The sequence below is a fragment of the Lepidochelys kempii genome, chromosome 9 (genome assembly GCF_965140285.1).
Source record: "Lepidochelys kempii isolate rLepKem1 chromosome 9, rLepKem1.hap1, whole genome shotgun sequence".
Taxonomy (NCBI): Eukaryota; Metazoa; Chordata; order Testudines; family Cheloniidae; genus Lepidochelys; species Lepidochelys kempii.
This window is the reverse complement of record NC_136388.1, coordinates 37831321-37853833: the sequence shown is the minus strand read 5'-3', so window position 1 is coordinate 37853833 and position 22513 is coordinate 37831321. Positions and strand designations below refer to the sequence as shown.

The 22513-nt window shown below is 44.5% G+C and overlaps 1 protein-coding gene across 3 annotated transcripts in view; it reads right to left on the bottom strand.

Annotated features, from left to right (window-relative positions):
• PAX3 (paired box 3) overlaps positions 1-22513 on the bottom strand; it is a 122142-nt gene that overhangs the window by 18323 nt on the left and 81306 nt on the right. The gene's annotated exons all lie outside the window — the stretch shown is intronic.

Below are 22513 nucleotides of genomic sequence, written 5' to 3'. Positions count from 1 at the left end.
TTGCCGGAGTTGAGTGCTTTGGTGTATCTTTCCCAGTTTCGCGGTGTCACGCAGCACTGGACTGATATTTTGGCTAGGGGGACTGATGGAACCTCTTTTCCACCTGCAGGCATCCCTCCTTATTTCTGCTGCACATGGTGCTTCCCCTTCTTGAACAAACCAAAGGCCATAGTGTTATTGCTGGGGCCTCCTTGAACAGGCAAGGAGTCAATGGATAAAGAGGATTATTTGGTGAATAATTGTTGGGGAAGACCCAGATCCACCAGTTTTGGACTCTTCTTCCTATCCTCCAGACTACCTAATCCCTGACCAATTTCTTTCCCCCAACCTTCTCTTCCTCCAGAGTCACATATTTATTCACCCTCTTCTGAACCCCTTTAATTACCTCATCAGTCCCACAATAAAACATTTACTTTTTGTTGCCCCTATAGCTGCATAAAGTGGATGTGGCACCTTGTGGAGGAGAAATGGATCCAAGAGGGAGAAGATGGAGTGAGGTAGCTCTGAAGAGGAGCCATGGAGGAAGCATGGAAGGAAAAGACAGAGGGGCCAAATGGTGACGGGAAAAGAGAAATGGGGCTGAGGAGGCAGTGGGCAGCAGCATCGCCTATACACATGCTATGACTGACACCCTCCCCTCAATCATTCACTAACCAGTGCCTTGTGCACAACTCTCTCCCTTCCTCAGGTCACCAGGTTATCTGAAGATCTTGACATGTTTTATAAACATTAATTGAGCTCCACAACACCACTGTGAGGTGGGTATCAACTCCATTTTATAGAGGAAAGGGAAGAAGAAAGATCCTAGAATAGTTTTCTTCTGTTCCATATAGGTTCTTCTATTGCTCTCAACTCCGTAACATCTGACCTTCTTCCAGTATTATGTTAAGCAATGTGATAAATGTCTCTCTTGTGGTTTGTTTTTCCCCTCATCCTCTCCTCCCCCGGGGGTTGGGGGGGATTGTGTGTGCAGTTAGGTTTTGTTCTTTTTCGGTTTCTGTATTAAATATACACACTGCTCTGTGTTTCTATTAGAGAATGCAGGTTGAAGAAAGGTGCCTTCCACTTGGAACAGAAGGTTTGGTGAGAGTTGTGGGAGTTTGTTCCAGTTCTGGACTGACCTCAGAGAAAGCTCTTTCTCTCCGTCAGACAAGCTTTATCCTTGTTGTAGAGAGTTCCATTGTGCCTGAGGTGAGCCATGGTCTTTATCCCAGAGCTTTAGGTGATCTTTTAGATATGCTGGGCAAAGGCCACTGAACATTTTAATCATAAGGCCTGAGACCTTGAACTTGACTCAGAAATGTTACATGATTTTATGTTAATACTTGTTTTTGTATGTTACATATATACATACCATGGATTTTACTCAAACCTGGCTTGTTTGTATATATATAATAAAATAAATGCAGCTTTGCATGAAGCTTTTATAGAAACTAAAAAGGACATAGTCATTGTTCCAAAGAGCGTAACAAAAGAACAGCCATACTGGGCCAGATTATGGTCCATTTTGCCCAGAATCCTGTCTCCAACAGCAACCCTTACCAGAGCTTCAGGGGGAGTGTATAGAACAGGGTAATTATGGAGTGATCCAACCCAGACTTCCACGCCTGGCTTCTGGCAGTCAGAGGTTTAGGGTCCCCCCCAAGAAAAGGATTGTGTCCCTGACCATCTTGGCTAATAGCCATTGATGGACTTATCCTCTATGAACTTATCTAGTTGTTTTTTGAACCCAGTTATATTTTGGCCATCACAACCTCCCAGGGCAATGAGTCCCACAGGTTAATTATGCATTGTGTGAAAAAGCACTTCCTCTTTTTTGTGTTAAACCTGCTGCCCATTAATTTAGTCAGGTAACCTCAGGATTTTGTATTGTATGAAAGAGTAAATAACACATCTCTATTCACTTTTTCCACATCACTCATGATTTTATAGATCTATAATATCCTCCCTTAGTCGACTCTTTTCTAATCAGAACAGGCCTAATCTTTTTGTCTATCTTCATATGGAAGCTGTTCTGTATCCTTGATCATCTTTGTTGCCCTTCTCTGAACCACTTCCAGTTCCACTATATTTTTTCTGAGATAGGGCGACCAGAACTGCATGCAATAGTCAAGGTGTGGGCACACCATGGATTTCTGAAGTGGCATTATGATATTTTCTGTCTTATTTTCTACCCCTTTCCAAGTAGATCCTAGCATACTGTAGCCTTTTTGACTGCTTACAATGCTTTGACAAACTTACAGTGTAAGGTCCTGATCCTGCAAATGGATATTCCCATGGATGTACCCATATGCCACTCCACTGACTTCTCTGGGGCTCTACACAGGTGCAGGAGACAATCTGCATAGATCCTGTTGAATAGTCAGGGCCTAAAATATTACTTCTGTAATCCTACTTAATTGGGACATGCTACATTGGGGCAGCTGTTTTATTGGGTAATATCTATGAAAAATGATTTTGCATAATCTAGTGAGCAGTATTGGCAGAACTTCCACTTAGTGAAGAGGAATTTAACTAAAGCCATCTAGTGTTTAGTAAGATGTTAAATAGATGTGGAGTTTTAGTTCATAAATTTCAGCTCAATGAATTTACAAATCAAACAGTTTAAAATTACCAAACAAATATTTTCAAATTTGACTTGCTTTGTAAATCTCATTGTGACTTTTACATCAAGCCACAAGACTGTATGGACTAGACTAGAGCATGGTGTTTATAAGGTTGCATATGAAGGGCCAGTTTTATTATGGTGCATTATTATATGTAATGTACTAACTATTAACCATTTTAGAATGATATAGAAACTGCTGTCCTGGTTCTCTTTGCACTCATACTGGTGTAAATCAGGAGTAACCACAATGAAATAAATGGAGTTACAACAGTGCAAAATTAGTGAGAGAGGAGAATGAGGTCCCACAAGTTAAGGCATTAATAAGCTCAAGGTGACAAAGGGAAGACTGTGTTCTCAGCCATAACTCTTCATTGCATGACTTTTGAATGCCTGATTTCACAAGCGTCAATATGGTATTAGTGCTATGTTTTCCTACAGCATCTACATACTTCCTCTCTCTCTCCTGCCTCATTACTGAGAGTGAGAGGTTCATTGGTATTATACATTAAAATATAAAATAAAAGAAAATGCATATGTAGTAATGTTTCTGTACGTTAGAGATAGGCATCTGATCCAAAGCCCACCGACATCAATGGGACTTGATTTCAAGCGACTTTGGACCAGCTCTAAATTCCATAAGAAGTTAAAAGGCTGTAAAACAAAAGTAATCACTATTCAAGGTGATGTCTCTAAGGGCATGTCTACACTTAAAACACTATAGCAGCACAGCGCTTCAGGGCATGGCTACATTTGCGAGTTAGAGCGCATTAAAGGAGCCCTGGGTGCCCTAACTCATGATGCGTCCACACTGGCAAGGCACGTAGAGCACTCTCACTCCACAGCTAGAGCGCTTCTGGTACTCCACCTCAGCAAGTGGAATAACATTTGATGCACCCCTGCTGGAGTGCCGCGGCACCAGTGTGGATGCCCTGGTCTGTTAGTGCGCTCTGATCGGCCTCTAGAAGTGTCCCACAATGTCTGTTCTAGCCACTCTGGTCATCACTTTGAACTCTACTGCCCTGCCCTCAGGTGACCAACAGTCAGACCCGCCCTTTAAATTCTCTGGGAATTTTGAAAATCCCCTTCCTGTTTGCTCAGCCAGGCATGGAGTGCTCTCAGCGAATCTTTCCAGGTGACCATGCTTCCACACGCCAGGTGATCCCCAGTATGGAGCAATGGCTGGGTGCTGGACCTCATCAGTGTTTGGTGGGAGGAAGCTGTCCAGTCCCAACTGGGCTCCAGCCATAGGAATTACAATACCTTCAGGCAGATATCAAGGGACATGATGGAAAGGGGCCATGACGGAAAGGGGCCATGACCGGGACGCATTGCAGTGCAGGGTTAAAGTGAAGGAACTGCGGAATGCCTACCGCAAAGCCCGCAAGGCAAACAGCTGCTCTGGTGCTGCCCCTGCGACCTGCCGTTTTTACAAAGAGCTGGATGCGATACTTGGGGGCGACCCCACCTCCACTCCGAATACCACCGTGGACACTTCAGAGCCCAGTCCAATAAGGCAGGAGGAGGAGCAAAGTGGGAGCAAGGGTGCTGAGGAGGAGGAAAACACCCCGGCATCTCTAGATGCATGCAGCCAGGAGCTGCTCTCAAGCCAGGAGGAAGGTAGCCAGTCGTGACGGCTGGTGCTTGTGGAAAGACAAACACCAGAGGAGGTTCCCGGAAAGCGGCTTTTATTTTGGGAAGAAAGTTATTTGGTGCGGGCTCTTGAGGCAAGGAGGGTTAGGGCTACATGCATGCTTAGATGTGGAATAGGGTGTTGATGTGTTCTCTCACATCATGGTAATCGGCCTCAGTGGTCTCTTCAAAGGTCTCATCCAGAACTTGGGCAATGCGCTTGCGCAGGTTTCTCGGGAGAGCCACTGTGGTCCTTGTCCCAGTAAGGCTAAGATGTCCACGCCACTGTGCCGTGAGGGGCGGGGGGACCATTGCTGCACACAGGCAAGCCGCATTGCAGTAGAAGACCCTCCCTTGCTTCCCAGGTCACCCTCAGCAGCGAGATATCTTCCAGGACGAACTCCTGTGGAAAATGTGGGGACAGTGTTCAGTATAGGGGCCCCCTGCAGCTGCTGTTGGCTCTCCCCAAGGCACAGAAACCCAGAGGACAGTACAGCCATGAAAGTATCAGTCCCCCTTGACCCTGTGCTTACTCACCATTTTGGGGCTCCCGCGGGTTATGTGCGCTCGCTTTGGGACGGGCAAATTATGCTATTGTGTAGACTGTGCTTGCCCTTAAGTCCAGGGGAATCATTGCTCTGTCTGGTGTGAACAATGCTGCCTCCGTTAAGTGTTGCATTTTGCCTTTACAGATGCAACCTTGAGATCTCAGCCATCCATATTATCACTGGCCGAGAGCCTGCAAAGAATCAGGAAGAGGCCACGTAGAAGCAGAGAGGACATGCTGTATGAAGTCATGCAGCACTCTCTTAATGAAAATCAAAAAGTGCAGGAGTGGCAGGAAAGTGAAAGGAGGGTCCATTAGCAGAATGCAGATCGCTGGCACCAAAGCACAGAGCAGCTGATGAGCACCATGGAGTGCCAAGCAGACTCAATCCAGGCTCTCGAAGCCATGCAGGCGGAGCACTACCGCGTCTGCCCCTCCCCCTCCACAGCCCTTGTCCCAAAACTCTTTCCCTTGTGCCCCCATGTCACCTCCAACCCCTTTCCCCCACATCTGGGTTCTTATCGCCACCAGCTGCCTTCAACACCTGTAGCTTCACCACCCAGCACTGAAAAGTACGACCCTTACCCACTGCACTCAACCCCCATCACCATGCAGTATAGCCATCCTGAAGTGGCTATAGGGTGTCTGTTTGTTTGCGACAGGGAAGCCTGGCTGTTTAAAAATAGCCAGAGCTTCGCGAACCAGCTGAGCAGCGGAGAACCAGCTGAGCAGCGGGGACAGCAGAGCAGCACACAGCAGGAGTTTGCCTGGGAGTTCGCCTGGAGGGAGCCCAGTGAGGCTTACGTCTTGCAAACTGCTCTGAGGAAGCTCATAGTAGGAAGGTGATATGGAAGGGGGGGGTTCAGCTGTTGTGACCTGCACTGGATGTGCCATGTTTGTCTTTCTTCCACAGGACAGAAGCGACTTTGTCTGTACAAAGTGCAAGCTGGTCTCCATATTGGAAGAGAAGATTGAAGGTCTGGAGCAACAGATAACAACCCTGCGTTGCATACGGGAAACTGAGGATTTCCTGGACGAAACTCAGGATAGGCTTCTAGGGGCACAAAGCTCTACAGATATAGAGCAGGTTGCACAGAGGAGCCAAGAGACCAGTGAAGAAGCTTGGCAACATGTGACCTCCAGAAGAGGTAAGCGGAATGTCCGGGTTCCAGTAACACAGACACAGGTAACTAACCGCTTTCATGTTCTCTCCACAGGTATCGTTGCGGAGAGTGGACCAGATGATATGTCTGGGGCGAGAAAGCAGAAGGAGACTCCGCTGGTTGGAAGGCATGAGATGCGCTGTCCTGAGGTTGGGGGTTCCACGACCACCACCCCCAAGAGGAGAAGGCGGGTGGTGGTGGTCGGGGACTCTCTCCTCCGGGGGACTGAGTCATCTATCTGCCGCCCTGACCGGGAAAACCGAGAAGTCTGCTGCTTGCCAGGGGCTAAGATTCGTGATGTGACGGAGAGACTGCCGAGACTCATCAAGCCCTCGGATCGCTACCCCTTCCTGCTTCTCCACGTGGGCACCAATGATACTGCCAAGAATGACCTTGAGCGGATCACTGCGGACTATGTGGCTCTAGGAAGAAGAATAAAGGAGTTGGAGGCGCAAGTGGTGTTCTCGTCCATCCTCCCCGTGGAAGGAAAAGGCCTAGGTAGGGAGCGTCGAATCGTGGAAGTCAACGAATGGCTACGCAGATGGTGTCGGAGAGAAGGCTTTGGTTTCTTTGACCATGGGATGGTGTTCCATGAAGGAGGAGTGCTGGGTAGAGACGGGCTCCATCTTACGAAGAGAGGGAAGAGCATCTTTGCCAGCAGGCTGGCTAACCTAGTGAGGAGGGCTTTAAACTAGGTTCACCGGGGGAAGGAGACCAAAGCCCTGAGGTAAGTGGGAAAGCGGGATACCGGGAGGAAGCACAGGCAGGAATGTCTGTGAGGGGAGGGCTCCTGCCTCATACTGGCAATGAGGGGCGATCAACAGGTTATCTCAAGTGCTTATATACAAATGCACAAAGCCTTGGAAACAAGCAGGGAGAACTGGAGGTCCTGGTGATGTCAAGGAACTATGACGTGATCGGAATAACAGAGACTTGGTGGGATAACTCATATGACTGGAGTACTGTCATGGATGGTTATAAACTGTTCAGGAAGGACAGGCAGGGCAGAAAAGGTGGGGGAGTAGCACTGTATGTAAGGGAGCAGTATGACTGCTCAGAGCTCCGGTACGAAACTGCAGAAAAACCTGAGTGTCTCTGGATTAAGTTTAGAAGTGTGTGCAACAAGAGTGATGTAGTGGTGGGAGTCTGCTATAGACCACCGGACCAGGGGGATGAGGTGGATGAGGCTTTCTTCCGGCAGCTCACGGAAGCTACTAGATCGCATGCCCTGATTCTCATGGGTGACTTTAATTTTCCTGATATCTGCTGGGAGAGCAATACAGCGGTGCATAGACAATCCAGGAAGTTTTTGGAAAGCGTAGGGGACAATTTCCTGGCGCAAGTGCTAGAGGAGCCAACTAGGGGGGGTGCTTTTCTTGACCTGCTGCTCACAAACCGGGTAGAATTAGTGGGGGAAGCAAAAGTGGATGGGAATCTGGGAGGCAGTGACCATGAGTTGGTTGAGTTCAGGATCCTGACGCAGGGAACAAAGGTAAGCAGCAGGATACGGACCCTGGACTTCAGGAAAGCAGACTTCGACTCCCTCAGGGAACGGATGGCCAGGATCCCCTGGGGGACTAACTTGAAGGGGAAAGGAGTCCAGGAGAGCTGGCTGTATTTCAAGGAATCCCTGTTGAGGTTACAGGGACAAACCATCCCGATGAGTCGAAAGAATAGTAAATATGGCAGGCGACCAACTTGGCTTAATGGTGAAATCCTAGCGGATCTTAAACATAAAAAAGAAGCTTACAAGAAGTGGAAGGTTGGACATATGACCAGGGAAGAGTATAAAAATATTGCTCGGGCATGTAGGAATGTTATCAGGAGGGCCAAATCGCACCTGGAGCTGCAGCTAGCCAGAGATGTCAAGAGTAACAAGAAGGGTTTCTTCAGGTATGTTGGCAACAAGAAGAAAGCCAAGGAATGTGTGGGCCCCTTACTGAATGAGGGAGGCAACCTAGTGACAGAGGATGTGGAAAAAGCTAATGTACTCAATGCTTTTTTTGCCTCTGTTTTCACTAACAAGGTCAGCTCCCAGACTGCTGCGCTGGGCATCACAAAATGCGGAAGAGATGGCCAGCCCTCTGTGGAGATAGAGGCGGTTAGGGACTATTTAGAAAAGCTGGACGTGCACAAGTCCATGGGGCCGGACGAGTTGCATCCGAGAGTGCTGAAGGAATTGGCGGCTGTGATTGCAGAGCCACTGGCCATTATCTTTGAAAACTCGTGGCGAACCGGGGAAGTCCCGGATGACTGGAAAAAGGCTAATGTAGTGCCAATCTTTAAAAAAGGGAAGAAGGAAGATCCTGGGAACTACAGGCCAGTCAGCCTCACCTCAGTCCCTGGAAAAATCATGGAGCAGGTCCTCAAAGAATCAATCCTGAAGCACTTGCATGAGAGGAAAGTGATCAGGAACAGTCAGCATGGATTCACCAAGGGAAGGTCATGCCTGACTAATCTAATCGCCTTTTATGATGAGATTACTGGTTCTGTGGATGAAGGGAAAGCAGTGGATGTATTGTTTCTTGACTTTAGCAAAGCTTTTGACACGGTCTCCCATAGTATTCTTGTCAGCAAGTTAAGGAAGTATGGGCTGGATGAATGCACTATAAGGTGGGTAGAAAGCTGGCTAAATTGTCGGGCTCAACGGGTAGTGATCAATGGCTCCATGTCTAGTTGGCAGCCGGTATCAAGTGGAGTGCCCCAAGGGTCGGTCCTGGGGCCGGTTTTATTCAATATCTTCATAAATGATCTGGAGGATGGTGTGGATTGCACTCTCAGCAAATTTGCGGATGATACTAAACTGGGAGGAGTGGTAGATACGCTGGAGGGGAGGGATAGGATACAGAAGGACCTAGACCAATTGGAAGATTGGGCCAAAAGGAATCTGATGAGGTTCAATAAGGATAAGTGCAGGGTCCTGCACTTAGGACGGAAGAACCCAATGCACAGCTACAGACTAGGGACCGAATGGCTAGGCAGCAGTTCTGCAGAAAAGGACCTAGGGGTGACAGTGGACGAGAAGCTGGATATGAGTCAGCAGTGTGCCCTTGTTGCCAAGAAGGCCAATGGCATTTTGGGATGTATAAGTAGGGGCATAGCGAGCAGATCGAGGGACGTGATCGTTCCCCTCTATTCGACATTGGTGAGGCCTCATCTGGAGTACTGTGTCCAGTTTTGGGCCCCACACTTCAAGAAGGATGTGGATAAATTGGAGAGAGTCCAGCGAAGGGCAACAAAAATGATTAGGGGACTGGAACACATGAGTTATGAGGAGAGGCTGAGGGAGCTGGGCTTGTTTAGCCTGCAGAAGAGAAGAATGAGGGGGGATTTGATAGCTGCTTTCAACTACCTGAAAGGGGGTTCCAAAGAGGATGGCTCTAGACTGTTCTCAATGGTAGCAGATGACAGAACGAGGAGTAATGGTCTCAAGTTGCAGTGGGGGAGGTTTAGATTGGATATTAGGAAAAACTTTTTCACTAAGAGGGTGGTGAAACACTGGAATGCGTTACCTAGGGAGGTGGTAGAATCTCCTTCCTTAGAGGTTTTTAAGGTCAGGCTTGACAAAGCCCTGGCTGGGATGATTTAACTGGGAATTGGTCCTGCTTTGAGCAGGGGGTTGGACTAGATGACCTTCTGGGGTCCCTTCCAACCCTGATATTCTATGATTCTAAGTGCAGCACTCATTGCACAGCACTCCAGACAGAAAGGCTGAGTATAATAACAGGACATACGCAAACCTGTAACTGTACCGTTCCCCACCCCACCCCCTTGCCCTTTGTGTTTCTCAAACAGTTGTGTTTCTTGAAAAGAAAATGCATTTTCTTTTCATTAAATGGCTTTTTTTGCTTTGAAAACATTCTTTATTATTGCATAACATAAAAGATACCTTAGTCCAGGAAAGCAACAGGCACTGCAAGTCAATGTAGCATATGTAGCAAACACAGATTCCTACTAACATTGGAACCACTGCACTTCACTCCTGTGCAGGGCACCAGACATTACTGGTGGCTTTCAGCCTCAAATTGCTCCTGCAAGGCATCCCTAATCCTTGAAGCCCTCCGCTGGGCCCCTCTAATATCCCTGCTCTCCGGCTGTTCAAATTCAGCCTCCAGGTGTTAAACCTCTGAATTCCATGCCTGAGTGAATCGTTCACCCTTCCCTTCACAAATGTTATGGAGGGTACAACACGTGGATATAACTGCGGCGATGCTGTTATCGGCCAGGTCCAGCTTCCCATACAGAGAGCACCAGTGGTCCTTTAAACAAACAGCCAAAAGCACACTCCACAGTCATTCTGCACCAGCTCAGCCTGTTGTTGAACCGCTCCTTGCTGCTGTCAATGCTCCCTGTGTAGGGTTTCATGAGCCATGGCATTAAAGGGTAAGCGGGGTCTCCAAGGATCACAATGGGCATTTCAACTTCCCCTACGGTGATCTTCTGGTCTGGGGAAAAAGTCCTGGCTTGCAGCTTCCTGAACAGGCCAGTGTTCCAAAAGATGCTTGCGTCATTCACTTTTCCGGGCCAGCCTGCGTTAATGTCAATGAAACGCGCATGGTGATCCACAAGAGCCTGGAGAACCATAGAGAAATACCCCTTCTGATTAAAGAACTCAGAGGCTAGGTGGGCTGGTGCCAGAATTGGAATATGCATCCCATCTATTGCCCTACCGCAGTTAGGGAAACCCATTTGTGCAAAGCCAGCCACAATGTCATGCACATTACTGAGAGTCATGGTTCTTCTGAGCAGGATGCAATTAATGGCCCTGCAAACTTGCATCAACACAATTCCAACAGTCAACTTCCCCACCCCAAACTGGTTAGCAACTGATCAGTAGCTGTCTGGAGTTGGCAGCTTCCAGATTGCAATAGCCACCCGCTTCTCCACCGGCAGGGCAGCTCTCAATCTCATGTCCTTGTGCCTCAGGGTGGGGGCGAGCTCCTCACACAGACCCATGAAAGTGGCTTTTCTCATCCAAAAGTTCTGCAGCCACTGCTTGTCATCCCAGACTTGCATGACGATGTGATCCCACCACTCAGTGCTTGTTTCCTGAGCCCAAAAGTGGTGTTCTGTGGTGGTGAGCATGTCCGTGAATGCCACAAGCAATCTCGTGTCAGATGCATTACGCGAGTCGATATCATCGTCGGAGTCCTCACTGTCACTTTGGATCTTAAGGAGTAACTCGACTGCCAAATGTGATGTGCTGGTGAGACTCGTCAGCATATTCCTCAGCAGTTTGGGCTCCATTCCCGCAGACCGAAAGGGAAGACAGAGCACGCAGTACAAAAAACGTTGAAAGATGGTGCCAATTGTGAACGGAAGCAGAGGGATTGCTGGGATGCAAACCAATGCATCATGGGGTGTTGGGACAGGACCCAGAATGCCCCGTACCCTTCCCACAAGCCACAGCGCCAGAATGGGAAGAGGTGCTCTGTGGGATAGCTGCCCACAATGCACTGCTCCCAATGCCGCTGCAAGTGCTGCAAATGTGGACACGCCAGTGTGCTTGCAGCTGTCAGTGTGGACAGACTGCAGCACTTTCCCTACTGCAGTATACAAAGGCTGGTTTAACTCAAAGCGCTGTACATTTGCAAGTGTAGCCATGACCTCAGTGTAGACACTATCTATGCCAACGTAAGGTGTTTTCCCTTCTGCATAGGTAATTCACCTCCCCAAGAGGTGGTAGCTAGGTCAAGGGAAGAATTCTTTCATCTAATTTTCTAGTGTCGACCAGGCCTAATTGTCCTTTGTGCTCATTTTTAAAAATTAGCACACTGCTGTTTTGAACCCATAACCTTGGATAGTGTAGCATGACAGCTTTTACTATTAGGCTATAGGTCTTAGATTTTCCTATAGTGTCACCTTACTTCAGAAAAATTCAAGACAAAATAAACATGCTCACAAATATTAGATAGATCCTTACTAAATATGTTACCACTGGAGACCTGATTTACAACAGTGTTACTCCAGTTTTTCACTGTGTAACTCCACTGAAATTAGTGGAGTTAGATGGTGGAAAATGGGAGTAACACAGTGGTAAATCATCCCCAAGGCTTAACAAAAATCACACCATCACAAGCAAACACATTGGAAACTTTTTCTTTTTCATTCCCAGTGCAATTCAAACAGCAACAATACATCATATCAGAAAAATACTATGTTTCCCATTCTTTTGACTTAACTTATGCAAAAGCCCCCATATAATGAATTACTTCCTCAGATATAGAAGAGTCTATAATGCCTTTGCGTTCTTTCCTTACCCCTCTGCTATGAGCATGATACTTATCACCACATGTTAACATTGTCCATTTTGCACCATAATGCCCAAAAGAACCAAAACACCAGTGACTCAGCAATTTTACAATTTGATTATACAGTGTAATTAGCCCTCACAAGTAATAGCAAGCAAAGGAGCTGATCAATGGGAGAGGAGGCCCTAAGCACTGAGCATTGTAGCGTGACATATAGAATAGCCACTACCACAGTGAATTGCTTGTGCAAGCAAAAGGGATGCACAATCAGACTGCCACATAACATACATCCAGAGCAGATATTAATATCCCTATGCAGTATTGAGCCCTAATAGGAAATATAATCTATTATTTAATATTTATATTATAGTAGCACACACAGGCGCAAACCAGGGCATCATTGTGCTAGATGTCATGCAAACACATATGAAGACACAGGGTAAACTTTCAAAAGTACCTAAGTGACTTTGGAGCAAAGGGACTTAGGTACTTAGACTCAGATCCTAAATGTTATCTGGATACCTAACTTCCATTAGTTTCAATGAGAGTTAGGCAGCTTCTGAGGATCTGGGCTTTAGAGGCTTAATTTCTATTGACTTCCAATGAGACTTGGGCTCCTAATTGCTCATTTTTGAACATGGCACTCAGGTACTTTTTAAAAGTCTCTACAGTCTCTGCCAGAAGAACTTACAATTGAATGTATTTGAAGGGTGTTAAAAAAAAAAACACAGAGGGACAGGATTTCTTTAAGTCTTCCTAGGTACAGAAGATGCCATTTAAGCTGATAATCAGTCATAGTTCCTGATAATGAATTATAACAGAATGAGGAATAGTCTCCTAAGGGAAATATTGGAGACTCTTTCACTGGAGACACTTTTAAAAGTAGACTGGAGAAATCACTCGGGTATATGCTGAAGGGAACAATTCTGCACTGGAGGAGAATGGACTAGATTACCTAATAGGCCTTTTCTATCTCTAATTTCTAATATTTATGTCTTGCCTTTTGTTATCATATTTTGTTTAAGCAGTTTGTAACTGATCAAGCCAATGTTATATTTCCTAGATTTTGACTGAGTATTCCTTAAAAGATGCAGTTATTCACTTGGGATCACACTAATGTAATTAGCCTTGACATTTCAACAGTCTTATCATAAACAGAAAGTTTTCTATGTGCTTTTAAGGCCGAAAGATCTCCCAACCAAATGGGCAAAACATTTGAAAAGTGAATTTTGCAAGAGACTAGTGGATATTTTGCACTAAATGCAATCTGGCCACTGCAAGCATGAGTGCCAAAGACATACAAAGATATATCAAAGTCAAAAGACTGATGTATTGTTAATGACATTTCTAATTTAAGCCAAAGAATTTGTTCCCTTTGCCTCATAGTGTTTTTCTTTATTTTACATTAGGGATTTTTTTTCTTACAAATGTTTGTGTTAAGTTAACGCAGCGCCTTTTGCAGCACTGACAGTGACAGCACTGGAGTCAGGAGTTCTCTAAGAGTCTAGTCCTGCATTCCTCCCTCAAGCAAACCGCTTCAAAGAAAACAAGGGCCTTATCCAAAGCCCATAGAAATCACTCTTTCCATTGTGTCAGTGGACTTTGGATGAGACCCTGAGAGCTTACTCTGAGCAAGGAGTTGAGAATCAGGCCCTGTGTATCCTTGGAACAGATACACCATAGATAGGTCAGCTTCCTCAAAATGCCCCACCAATCTGCCCCCATCCTGTTCCAGCTCCTCTGAACTTCAAAAGGCAATTCAGGTTCCATGCCCATTCAGATCATGGCCTTTCCGTTGATTCTGCCAAGAGGTGTCCCCATTATGGTGGTGGGTTTTGTGATACTGGCAGTTTTCCCACTGGACTGACAACATCAGAGACATTCCACAAAACAATTAAGCTGGGATTTCCACAGAGGTATTGTGTGCCCAACTTCCACTGAAATTCAAGACACCTAACTCCCTTAAGTTTCTTCGAAAATCCCAGATTTAGTCTTTTCATTTAATCACTTCTAAAATACTGTAGTTGAGTATTCTCAGAAAATATTTCTATTTACTTGTTTTTTAACATATATTTAACATACATATATATAAAATTAAAATGCCCCAAATTCGAGCCCTTGGCAGCAGATAACTGGAAAACAGGATCACAGAATTACTTCCTTTCTTCACCACCATACTAAAAGACTGAACCATTTTTGCCCAGTATAGATCTATAGTTAGATAATTTACCAAGATAAATTCCTGCCTCTCCCCAGAAAAAGTCTGTAATTATGTGAATATTTTCTACCAAACTGTACAAAGTATTTTCTTTCTTTTCTTTTCTACATGACGTAAAATGGATGTGCCTCAGAACAGATTCTGTTCCTTATAGCAAAGCAGGATTAACAACAGAGATGTGCCCAAAGGCGGTCAGTGTCCCTGAATCTATACCTTACACTACCCATCTTCTATCCCACTGTGGTAGGCTGAGTAGTTTGGACTACTCACTCAATCTATTTTAGGGGAATGCAGCTTCAGTAAAGTCTTCACTCTTGACACAGCTCATCCTTTCACATCATTTTTCAGTGACTGCCTAGCACGTGAGTTCAGTTTGTTACTTTAAAAAAAAGAGACACTTAAATCCACTGGCTTGGATTTTAAAATTTCTATTTTAAAAGCTCACTAAAACCTAACGAAAGCGAGAGCAAACTCTTTGTTACTCTCTCTTTCCTTCCTTCCCTCTCTGCATCCCATCCCTACAGAAAAGCACAAAAGAAAGAAAACATAGCATGTAACTAAATAGCTATGAAAAGAATACCCATTTTTAAAAAAAAATTACTTAAGACTTCTAAGCTTAGAAAAGTTTTTACACTTGCAGCTGAGCTGATTATTCTGTTACATAGCATTGCTCCATAAATAAGGCAGTAGCAAGCTTACCATCATAAATCAGATTATGAAATATGCCATCCCCACACAAACGTTTTTTTGTTTTTTTTAAAGAATCAATCTGAATTTTTCACACACATGATTTTTTTTTTCCTGGAAAGTTTGAAACAAAACAAACAAGGGATTTGGGAGAGAAGAGACAAAAATAAAAATAGATGTTTTCACTTTGTGAATTTTTTCTTATTTATTTTTTCTTTAGCATATCATAACTAAACTTGAGGAGTAAGTCTAGAAATTCCATATCTGGTGTAATCTGTTGCCTGTGATGCATTCCAGGGAAATTGTGAATGGAAATTATTTACTTGTTAAGAACCAGAATTTGCCATCATTATTCACGCTTAGTAATACTTTATGAGTAGTTCTATCACTTTCAACAGGATTAGTTGGACAGTAAGGTACTAGTTAATATGAGTATAAGTGGCAGAATGTGGTACTAAATCAGAGGCATACACACACACACAGCAGATGGCCTGCTTGGGGCCAATTGGGAGGGGCAGACGCACATGGGGGTCCAAGGGCAGTCTGTGGAGGAGAAAGCCACATGGAGGTAGAGGATAAATTAAGGAAGAGCAGGTTCTACTCCTGCAAGCTCTGCCAACAGTTTGTGAGACACTCCTCTTACAGAGCAACTCTTAAATACTTAAAAACAAAACAAAACAAAAACAAAAAAAAACCTAAGGAAATTCCCAGGCTAAAAACTTGGTTGAGGTGGAAATAATGCTTCCCATATCAAATCAATTACTTAAGGAATAATATCATAGGAAGTGCTGTTCAGTTGTAACAACTCCACTATATTAGCAGCCACTGAATGAATGAAAGCTGAGAAATTCCCATCCTCAAAGAGCACACATCTGCATTACCTCACTGACTTCAAAATGGAGAGGTGACCTAACTGGATTTCCCTATTCTTATTGATGGGCTGATTGTACATTACTGAGGCATGAATACAAAGTCCGCCCCCCCCCACATGGTTACAGCTATCGGCACCAACTCCATGATTAAAAACTCCATGAAAAAAAATAGTGGGTGCTCAGCACCCGTCAGCGGGCCCCACCGATCAGCTCCTCCCCCTCACAGAGCCTCCTGCCTGCTGTGATCAGCTGTTCAGCAGTGTGCAGAAGGCACTGGGGGGATGGGGTGGAGCAAGGGCGGGGCATGCTCGGGGGTGGGAGTGGAACAGGGTGGGGGGAAGGGGTGGGGTGGGGGGCGGGGCCTGGGCAGAGCCAGGGTCAAGTACCCCTGGGGAAATGAGAAAGCTGGCGCCTGTGGGTACAACAAACTTCTGCCATATAGAGTCACAGAAATGTAGAGCTGGATGGTCATCAAGTCCAGCCCACTGTACTTCGACAGGACCAAGTAAAGCTAGACCATCCCTGACATGTGTTTGTTCAACCTATTCTTAAAAACTTACAATGATGGGGATTCCACAACCTCTCTTAGAAGCCTATTCCAGAGCTTATAGAAAGAAAATTTCTCCTAATATCTAACTTAAATCTTCCTTGCTGCCGGTTAAGCCCATTACTTCCTGTCCTACCTTCTGTGGACATGGAGAACATTTGATCACAATCCTCTTTATAACAGCCCTTAACATATTGGAAGACTTACCAGCTCATCCCTCAGCCTTCTTTTCTCAAGACTAATGCCCAGTTATTTCAGCTTTTCCTCATCAGTCAGATTTTCTAAACCTTTTATCAATTTTGTTATTCTCTTCTGAACTCTCTCACCATTTTACCCACATCTTTCTCAAAGCCAGAACTGGACAGAGTCCTCCAGCTGAGGCCTCACTATTGCCAACATACAACACCTCTGTTAATACACTCCAGAATGATATTAGCCTTTTTGCAACTTCATCACATTGACTCATATTCAATTTGCAATCACCTATAATCTCCAACTGCTTTTCAGCAATGTTACCACCTAGTCCCTTATTTCCCATTTTGTAGTTATTCATTTCATTTTTGCTTCTTTAGTACACACTTTGCACTTGTCTTTATTGAATTTCATCTTACTGAATTCAGGTGAGTTCTCCAATTTGTCAAGATCTTTTTGAATTCTAATCCTGTCCTCCAACCTCTCCCATCTTGGTGTCATCCACACATTTTATTAGCATACTCTCCACTCCATTATCCGAGTCATTAATGAAAATATTGGATAGTAACAGATCCAGGACTGACCCTTGTGGGCTCCTACTAGATATGGCCTCCCAGTTTGACAGAAAACCACTGGTAACTACTCTTTGAGTACAGTCTTTCAACCAGTTGTTCACCCACCCTATAGTAATTTCATCTAGGCCACATTTCCCTAGTTTGCTAATGAAACTGTCATGTGGAACTGACAAAAGCCTTACTACAATTAAGGTATATCACATCTATTGCTTTCCCCCTAACCACTAGTCCAGCAACCCTGTCCAAAAAAAGGGGGGGTGGGGAAATTAGGCTGGTTTGTCATAACTTGTTCCTGACAAATCCATGCTGCTTATACCTAATAACTCTATTATGCTCTAGGTGCTCACATATTGATTGTTTAATTGGTTTGAGTATCTTTCCAGGTACGAAGGTTAGTCTCATTGGTCTTCCTTGGGCCATCTTCAAGGCCATACACAATCACTTGGAAAGGACAGGATTCACATCCTTTCACCAAAATTTATCACATTAGGGATAATCCCGCACTCTGCAAATATATGGCTTTTCAAATGTAAAGTAAGTATCATACTGCAAAAGTGTTCAAAAAGATACAAAGCTGTCATATCTTATGATGCTATAAACTTTGTAAAGGCTAGCAAAGAAATTAGATAGATTACATTCCTAGGGCACAGGATTGCAGGGGATCATTTATGTACAACTCAAAAGCCATGTTCTTCAGAGTTCCTCAAGTATACAGACAATCTATAGCTTGGCTGGAGTGATTTAAGTTGTCTGCAACAGGCTGTGAATGTCTTAGAGCCTTATCAAGATATTGGGTCTGATTCATGGTTATGATCTGGCCTTTTTGCATGTCTCACTGTAGAGAGTGTACTAGTGGAGAAAGGAGGCATACAGGGGGCAGAGAAGTGGAACATCTCTCTATTACCCCAATCTTCCACTGGTGTAAAGTCCTTGAGGACCTAGCAATGGTGACAAAGTTAGAGCAACCCTTTGACCTCTCTGATATCCTGGCCAGGCCAGCACAGAATCAAGGAGAAAAAACTGGTCCCCTTCCTCTTCCCTGCACCAAGCAGAGGTTGGATACTGAGCAAAAATCAAGCCCCACATTTAAAAGTCCTTAATCAAAGGGCTTGTCTACACTGGAGACATTTTCTAACCTGGAGGTGGTCTTCAAACTGATTCAGTAAAAATGGGTCAAGAACCTCAAACTGGATCTACACTACATTTCTAACCAGTTTTTAGATCAGTTTAGCAGACCAGTTTTTGAAACCTACCACTAAATGTCCCCAGTGTAGGTGTGCCCAAGTGTCTTACAAATAACGTGCCAGGATGAGTGCATAGGTTGGAAAGAGACCAACGTTATGATTCTCTGGGTGACCATGCATCCTATTTTCTAATGCAGAGGGGAGGCTTTTAAAAACAGCCTTAACTTTGTATTTCCAAGCTTTCTAGCATCTGTGATTTTGGATTCAGTTATTATGTTCTGCTAGGGCTAGATCGGGGAGGACAAACTACAGCCTGGGGGCCACATCTGACCCTCCAGTTCCCTCCAGGGAGCAGAGTTGGGGGCTTGCCCCGCTCTGCATAGCTCCCAGAAGCAGCAGCATGTCCCCCCTCCAGCTCCTACACATAGGGGAAGCTAGGGGACTCCACAAGCTGCCCCCGCCCCAATTGCTGCCCCTGGGCCATTTGTGGTCAATTAAGTAACTCTCCAAAACAGCGTAAGAGGCCTGTGCTCTAAGGTGTTGGTATTAGCAGACAACTTGTACTGGGATAAAACTCTTGGCACAAAATCCCTCCTTTTTCATGCTATTTGGTTAGAAACCAGATTGAAATTGAAGAACATTTTGGTACCCTTTTGTGTTCCTTTAACTATGGCTCGTAGTTTGTTTGCCTAGAAAATCCCAGACACGTCAGCCAGACTTGTTAACCCAGGGAAAGTGGATGACTACCTCAGCATAACTAGAGCTGGCTGAAAATTTTCTGATGGAAGATTTTTCTGTAGGAAAATGTCATTTCATGAAACCTGAAACTTTACCCAGGAACGTGCTGATTTTGCTGAAATAGTATTTTCAATAACGTCATTTTGATTTTTCATTTCAAAATGATTTTTTGTTTTGACCAGCGGTTCTCAAACTGGTGGTCGGGACCCCAAAGTGGGTCACAACACCTTTTTAATGGGATCACCAGAGCTGGTGTTAGACTTGCCGGGGCTCTGGGCTGAAGCCTAAGTCTGAGCCACACTGCCCAGTGCTGAAGCCCTCAAGCTTTGGCTCCCCCACAGGGCAGCAGGGCTGGGCTTGGGCTTTGGTCCCCCTGCCCGGGGTGGTGGAGCTTGGGCTTCGGTCCCCCTTCCCAGGGTCATGTAGTAATTTTGGTTGTCAGAAGGGGGTCATGGTGCAATGCAGTTTGAGAAACCCTGGTTCAGACATTTATTTTATATTATTAAGAGTATAATTTTAAAAAGTCAAAATCAAAATGAAACATTTCCCTTTTTTTAAATTTTATTTCCCAAGAAATTCTGGCTTTTCATTCCAATTCAGAACAAAATAAAATAAAATAAAATAAAAGGTTGAAATTCCATCCTGCAGAATGGAAATGACTGTTCCCAAACAGCTCCATAATCATAATCTTCTAAACACACAAAACCCCATCATTAGCATAGAATTAAAGTAACTCAAGAGCATCGCTTGACCAAAAAAAAAAAAAAAAAAATTCAAATCAAAGACATCACCAGTGAAAACAACATTAAATGTGTACAACTTCATCTCTCATGTCTCACTACACAAACATCACACTCACAAGCTCCCTACCTGCACAACAATCCCACTTCCTCTCTATCCGAACACATGTCCATTTCCCCAATATCACACACAAACAAACTCTACCACTGTACACATGTCTATGGGAATAAACCTTAAATCTAATTGAGAACAGAGTTCAGATTCTGACTGAGTGTGACTTGAAGAACTGGATATGCCACATCTCCATCACACACTTCACCCTCCCTCTCCATCTCTGTGCCTCCCCCATATCATACCATTTATGTCTTAAGTTTCCACATTGGGAGTTGCAGATGAATGAGTAGAGGGAGAAGCTGCATCCGTTGCTGAGCTCTCTAATTTTCATGCAATTTTGGCTGCAAGTTTCTTCCACCCTTGTCCCCCACCCTCAGCTGGTAATAGAGCCTAGAAGATTGTAAGGGGGAGGCAGTGATGGAGGGATTTTAGAGTCAAAAATGTCTAAGGGTATGTCTACACTGCAACTAGACACCCAGAGCTGGCCTGCGCCAGCTGACTCAGGCTCATGGGGCTCGAGCTAAGGGGCTGTTTAACTGTGATGTAGAAATTTGGGTTCAGGCTGGATTTGGAGCTCTGGGACCCTCCCCTTTGCAGGGTCCTAGAACCTGGGCTTCAGCCTAAGCCCAAATATCTACACCTCAAATAAACAGCCCCTTAATCTAAGCCCTGCTAGCCCAAATCCGCTGACATGGTTTTTAATTGCCATGTAGACATACCCTTAAGGAGCAGAATTAGCAGCTCCACTATGGAGGTGGCTTCTCAGTCTGCCAAACCTTTTGTGGTTCCCCAGAGTGCAGCCTCATTCCAACAGAGTAGATGTGTCAGAATGGAGCTCCCACAGTGAGGCCTTAAGAGGCTGGAGGGAGGATTGGTTCTGGCAGATATTTCATAGTGTATAAATACTCATAATTGGCATACAACAGTGGCTTCCTGCACATAAAAACAGTATCTGCTGTTACAGTAGCAAGGGGGGAAAAATGACACAGTTATTGATGATGAGCATTTTTATAGGCTCCTATCGTATTGTTCTCTTTAACCTCTGAGGATAGGACAAGAAGCAATGGGCTTAAATTCCAGCAAGGGCAGTTTAGGTTGGACATTAGGAAAAAATTCCTACCTGTCAGGGTAGTTAGGCACTGGAATAAATTGCTTAGGGAGGTTGTGGAATCTCCATCATTGTCTAACCTGCTCTTAAAAATCTCCAAGGGTGGGTCATCCTGCCTCAGTGCAGACGACTGGGCTAGATGGCCTCTCGAGGTCCCTTCCAGTCTTATGAGTCTATGATTGTTGCTCACCAAATATATATATATCAATGAAAGATGATTAAGCAAAACTACGAATGCCATGTCATTATAGCCATCCACCTCCTCATCCTTAAATCTCTTTGCAATTTTTCTTTCATGATTCTTCTTTTAGATCATGTCCTTCATACATGTGTTTTATGCAATACTGTGCACAGTCTTCAGCTAGTGCTGAACCGCTTTGTCAGACTTCTAGTGTTCCAGGCAGATTGAGAAGACTAAACAAGTACCCACACACTGGCTATTTCAGATGAATCTCCTCTTTAATCCAGAAAAGGTTTAGTTCTGGTATTTTAATCATTGATTGACTGGGATCTTTCCTTCCATGCTGGATTAAGTCAAAGATCCATATGTTAGATGTACTAGGGAATGTGTGAGGCTGTAGATCATAGCACTGGTGAGAATCTCAAGGGAACAGAGGAAACCATAAGGAATGTAAGAAGTCACCGGGTTAAAGCCACATTAAGACAGCTGTTATGTTAATGAGAGTTCTGCTTTTCTTCTAACTGTGGGTCACTAATTTAGAAAAATATTAATAACTTTTTTATTGTTTTTCCACATTTGACGTTAATGTAGACTGGAACTCCATAACCTAGAAGCTATTCCTGCTCCTAATAGACCTAGTGTAGAAGATCATAGTTGTTATATTTGCGCACATCCCATCCCATTGTCACTGCCCATTTTAGTCTAGTGCAGTACAATTCCATTTAAGATGCTGTCATCTGTTTTGTTGGCTTTTCACTCTCAGTAAAGGTGTTCAATTAATAATGGAACTATGCCTCATTGAGTTTATCTTCTCAAAGAACTACAGTTCATCCATGCAGTAGATTTGCTTTCCCAATCATAACAGGACAGTTACAATAGCTGTGTGAACACTTCAGTAAGAAAGTCAAAAATGGGCAAAATGCAAAATGGCTGGATCTATGAGGAAGTATACACAGCAATAGAACTGTGTTGCAATTGGCACTCTTATTTTGCAAGGGTTAGCGCAATATTTTTGGTTGTTTATTTCAATTTACAGGGATTTGAACCTCCCACACCAGGTTCAATTTCAAAAGAACTCAAAACAACAAAGCAAAATTCAGCCAAAGCAACCAAATTTCATTTGTTTTTCTTCCTGAAATATGTGCAGACACACGTTTT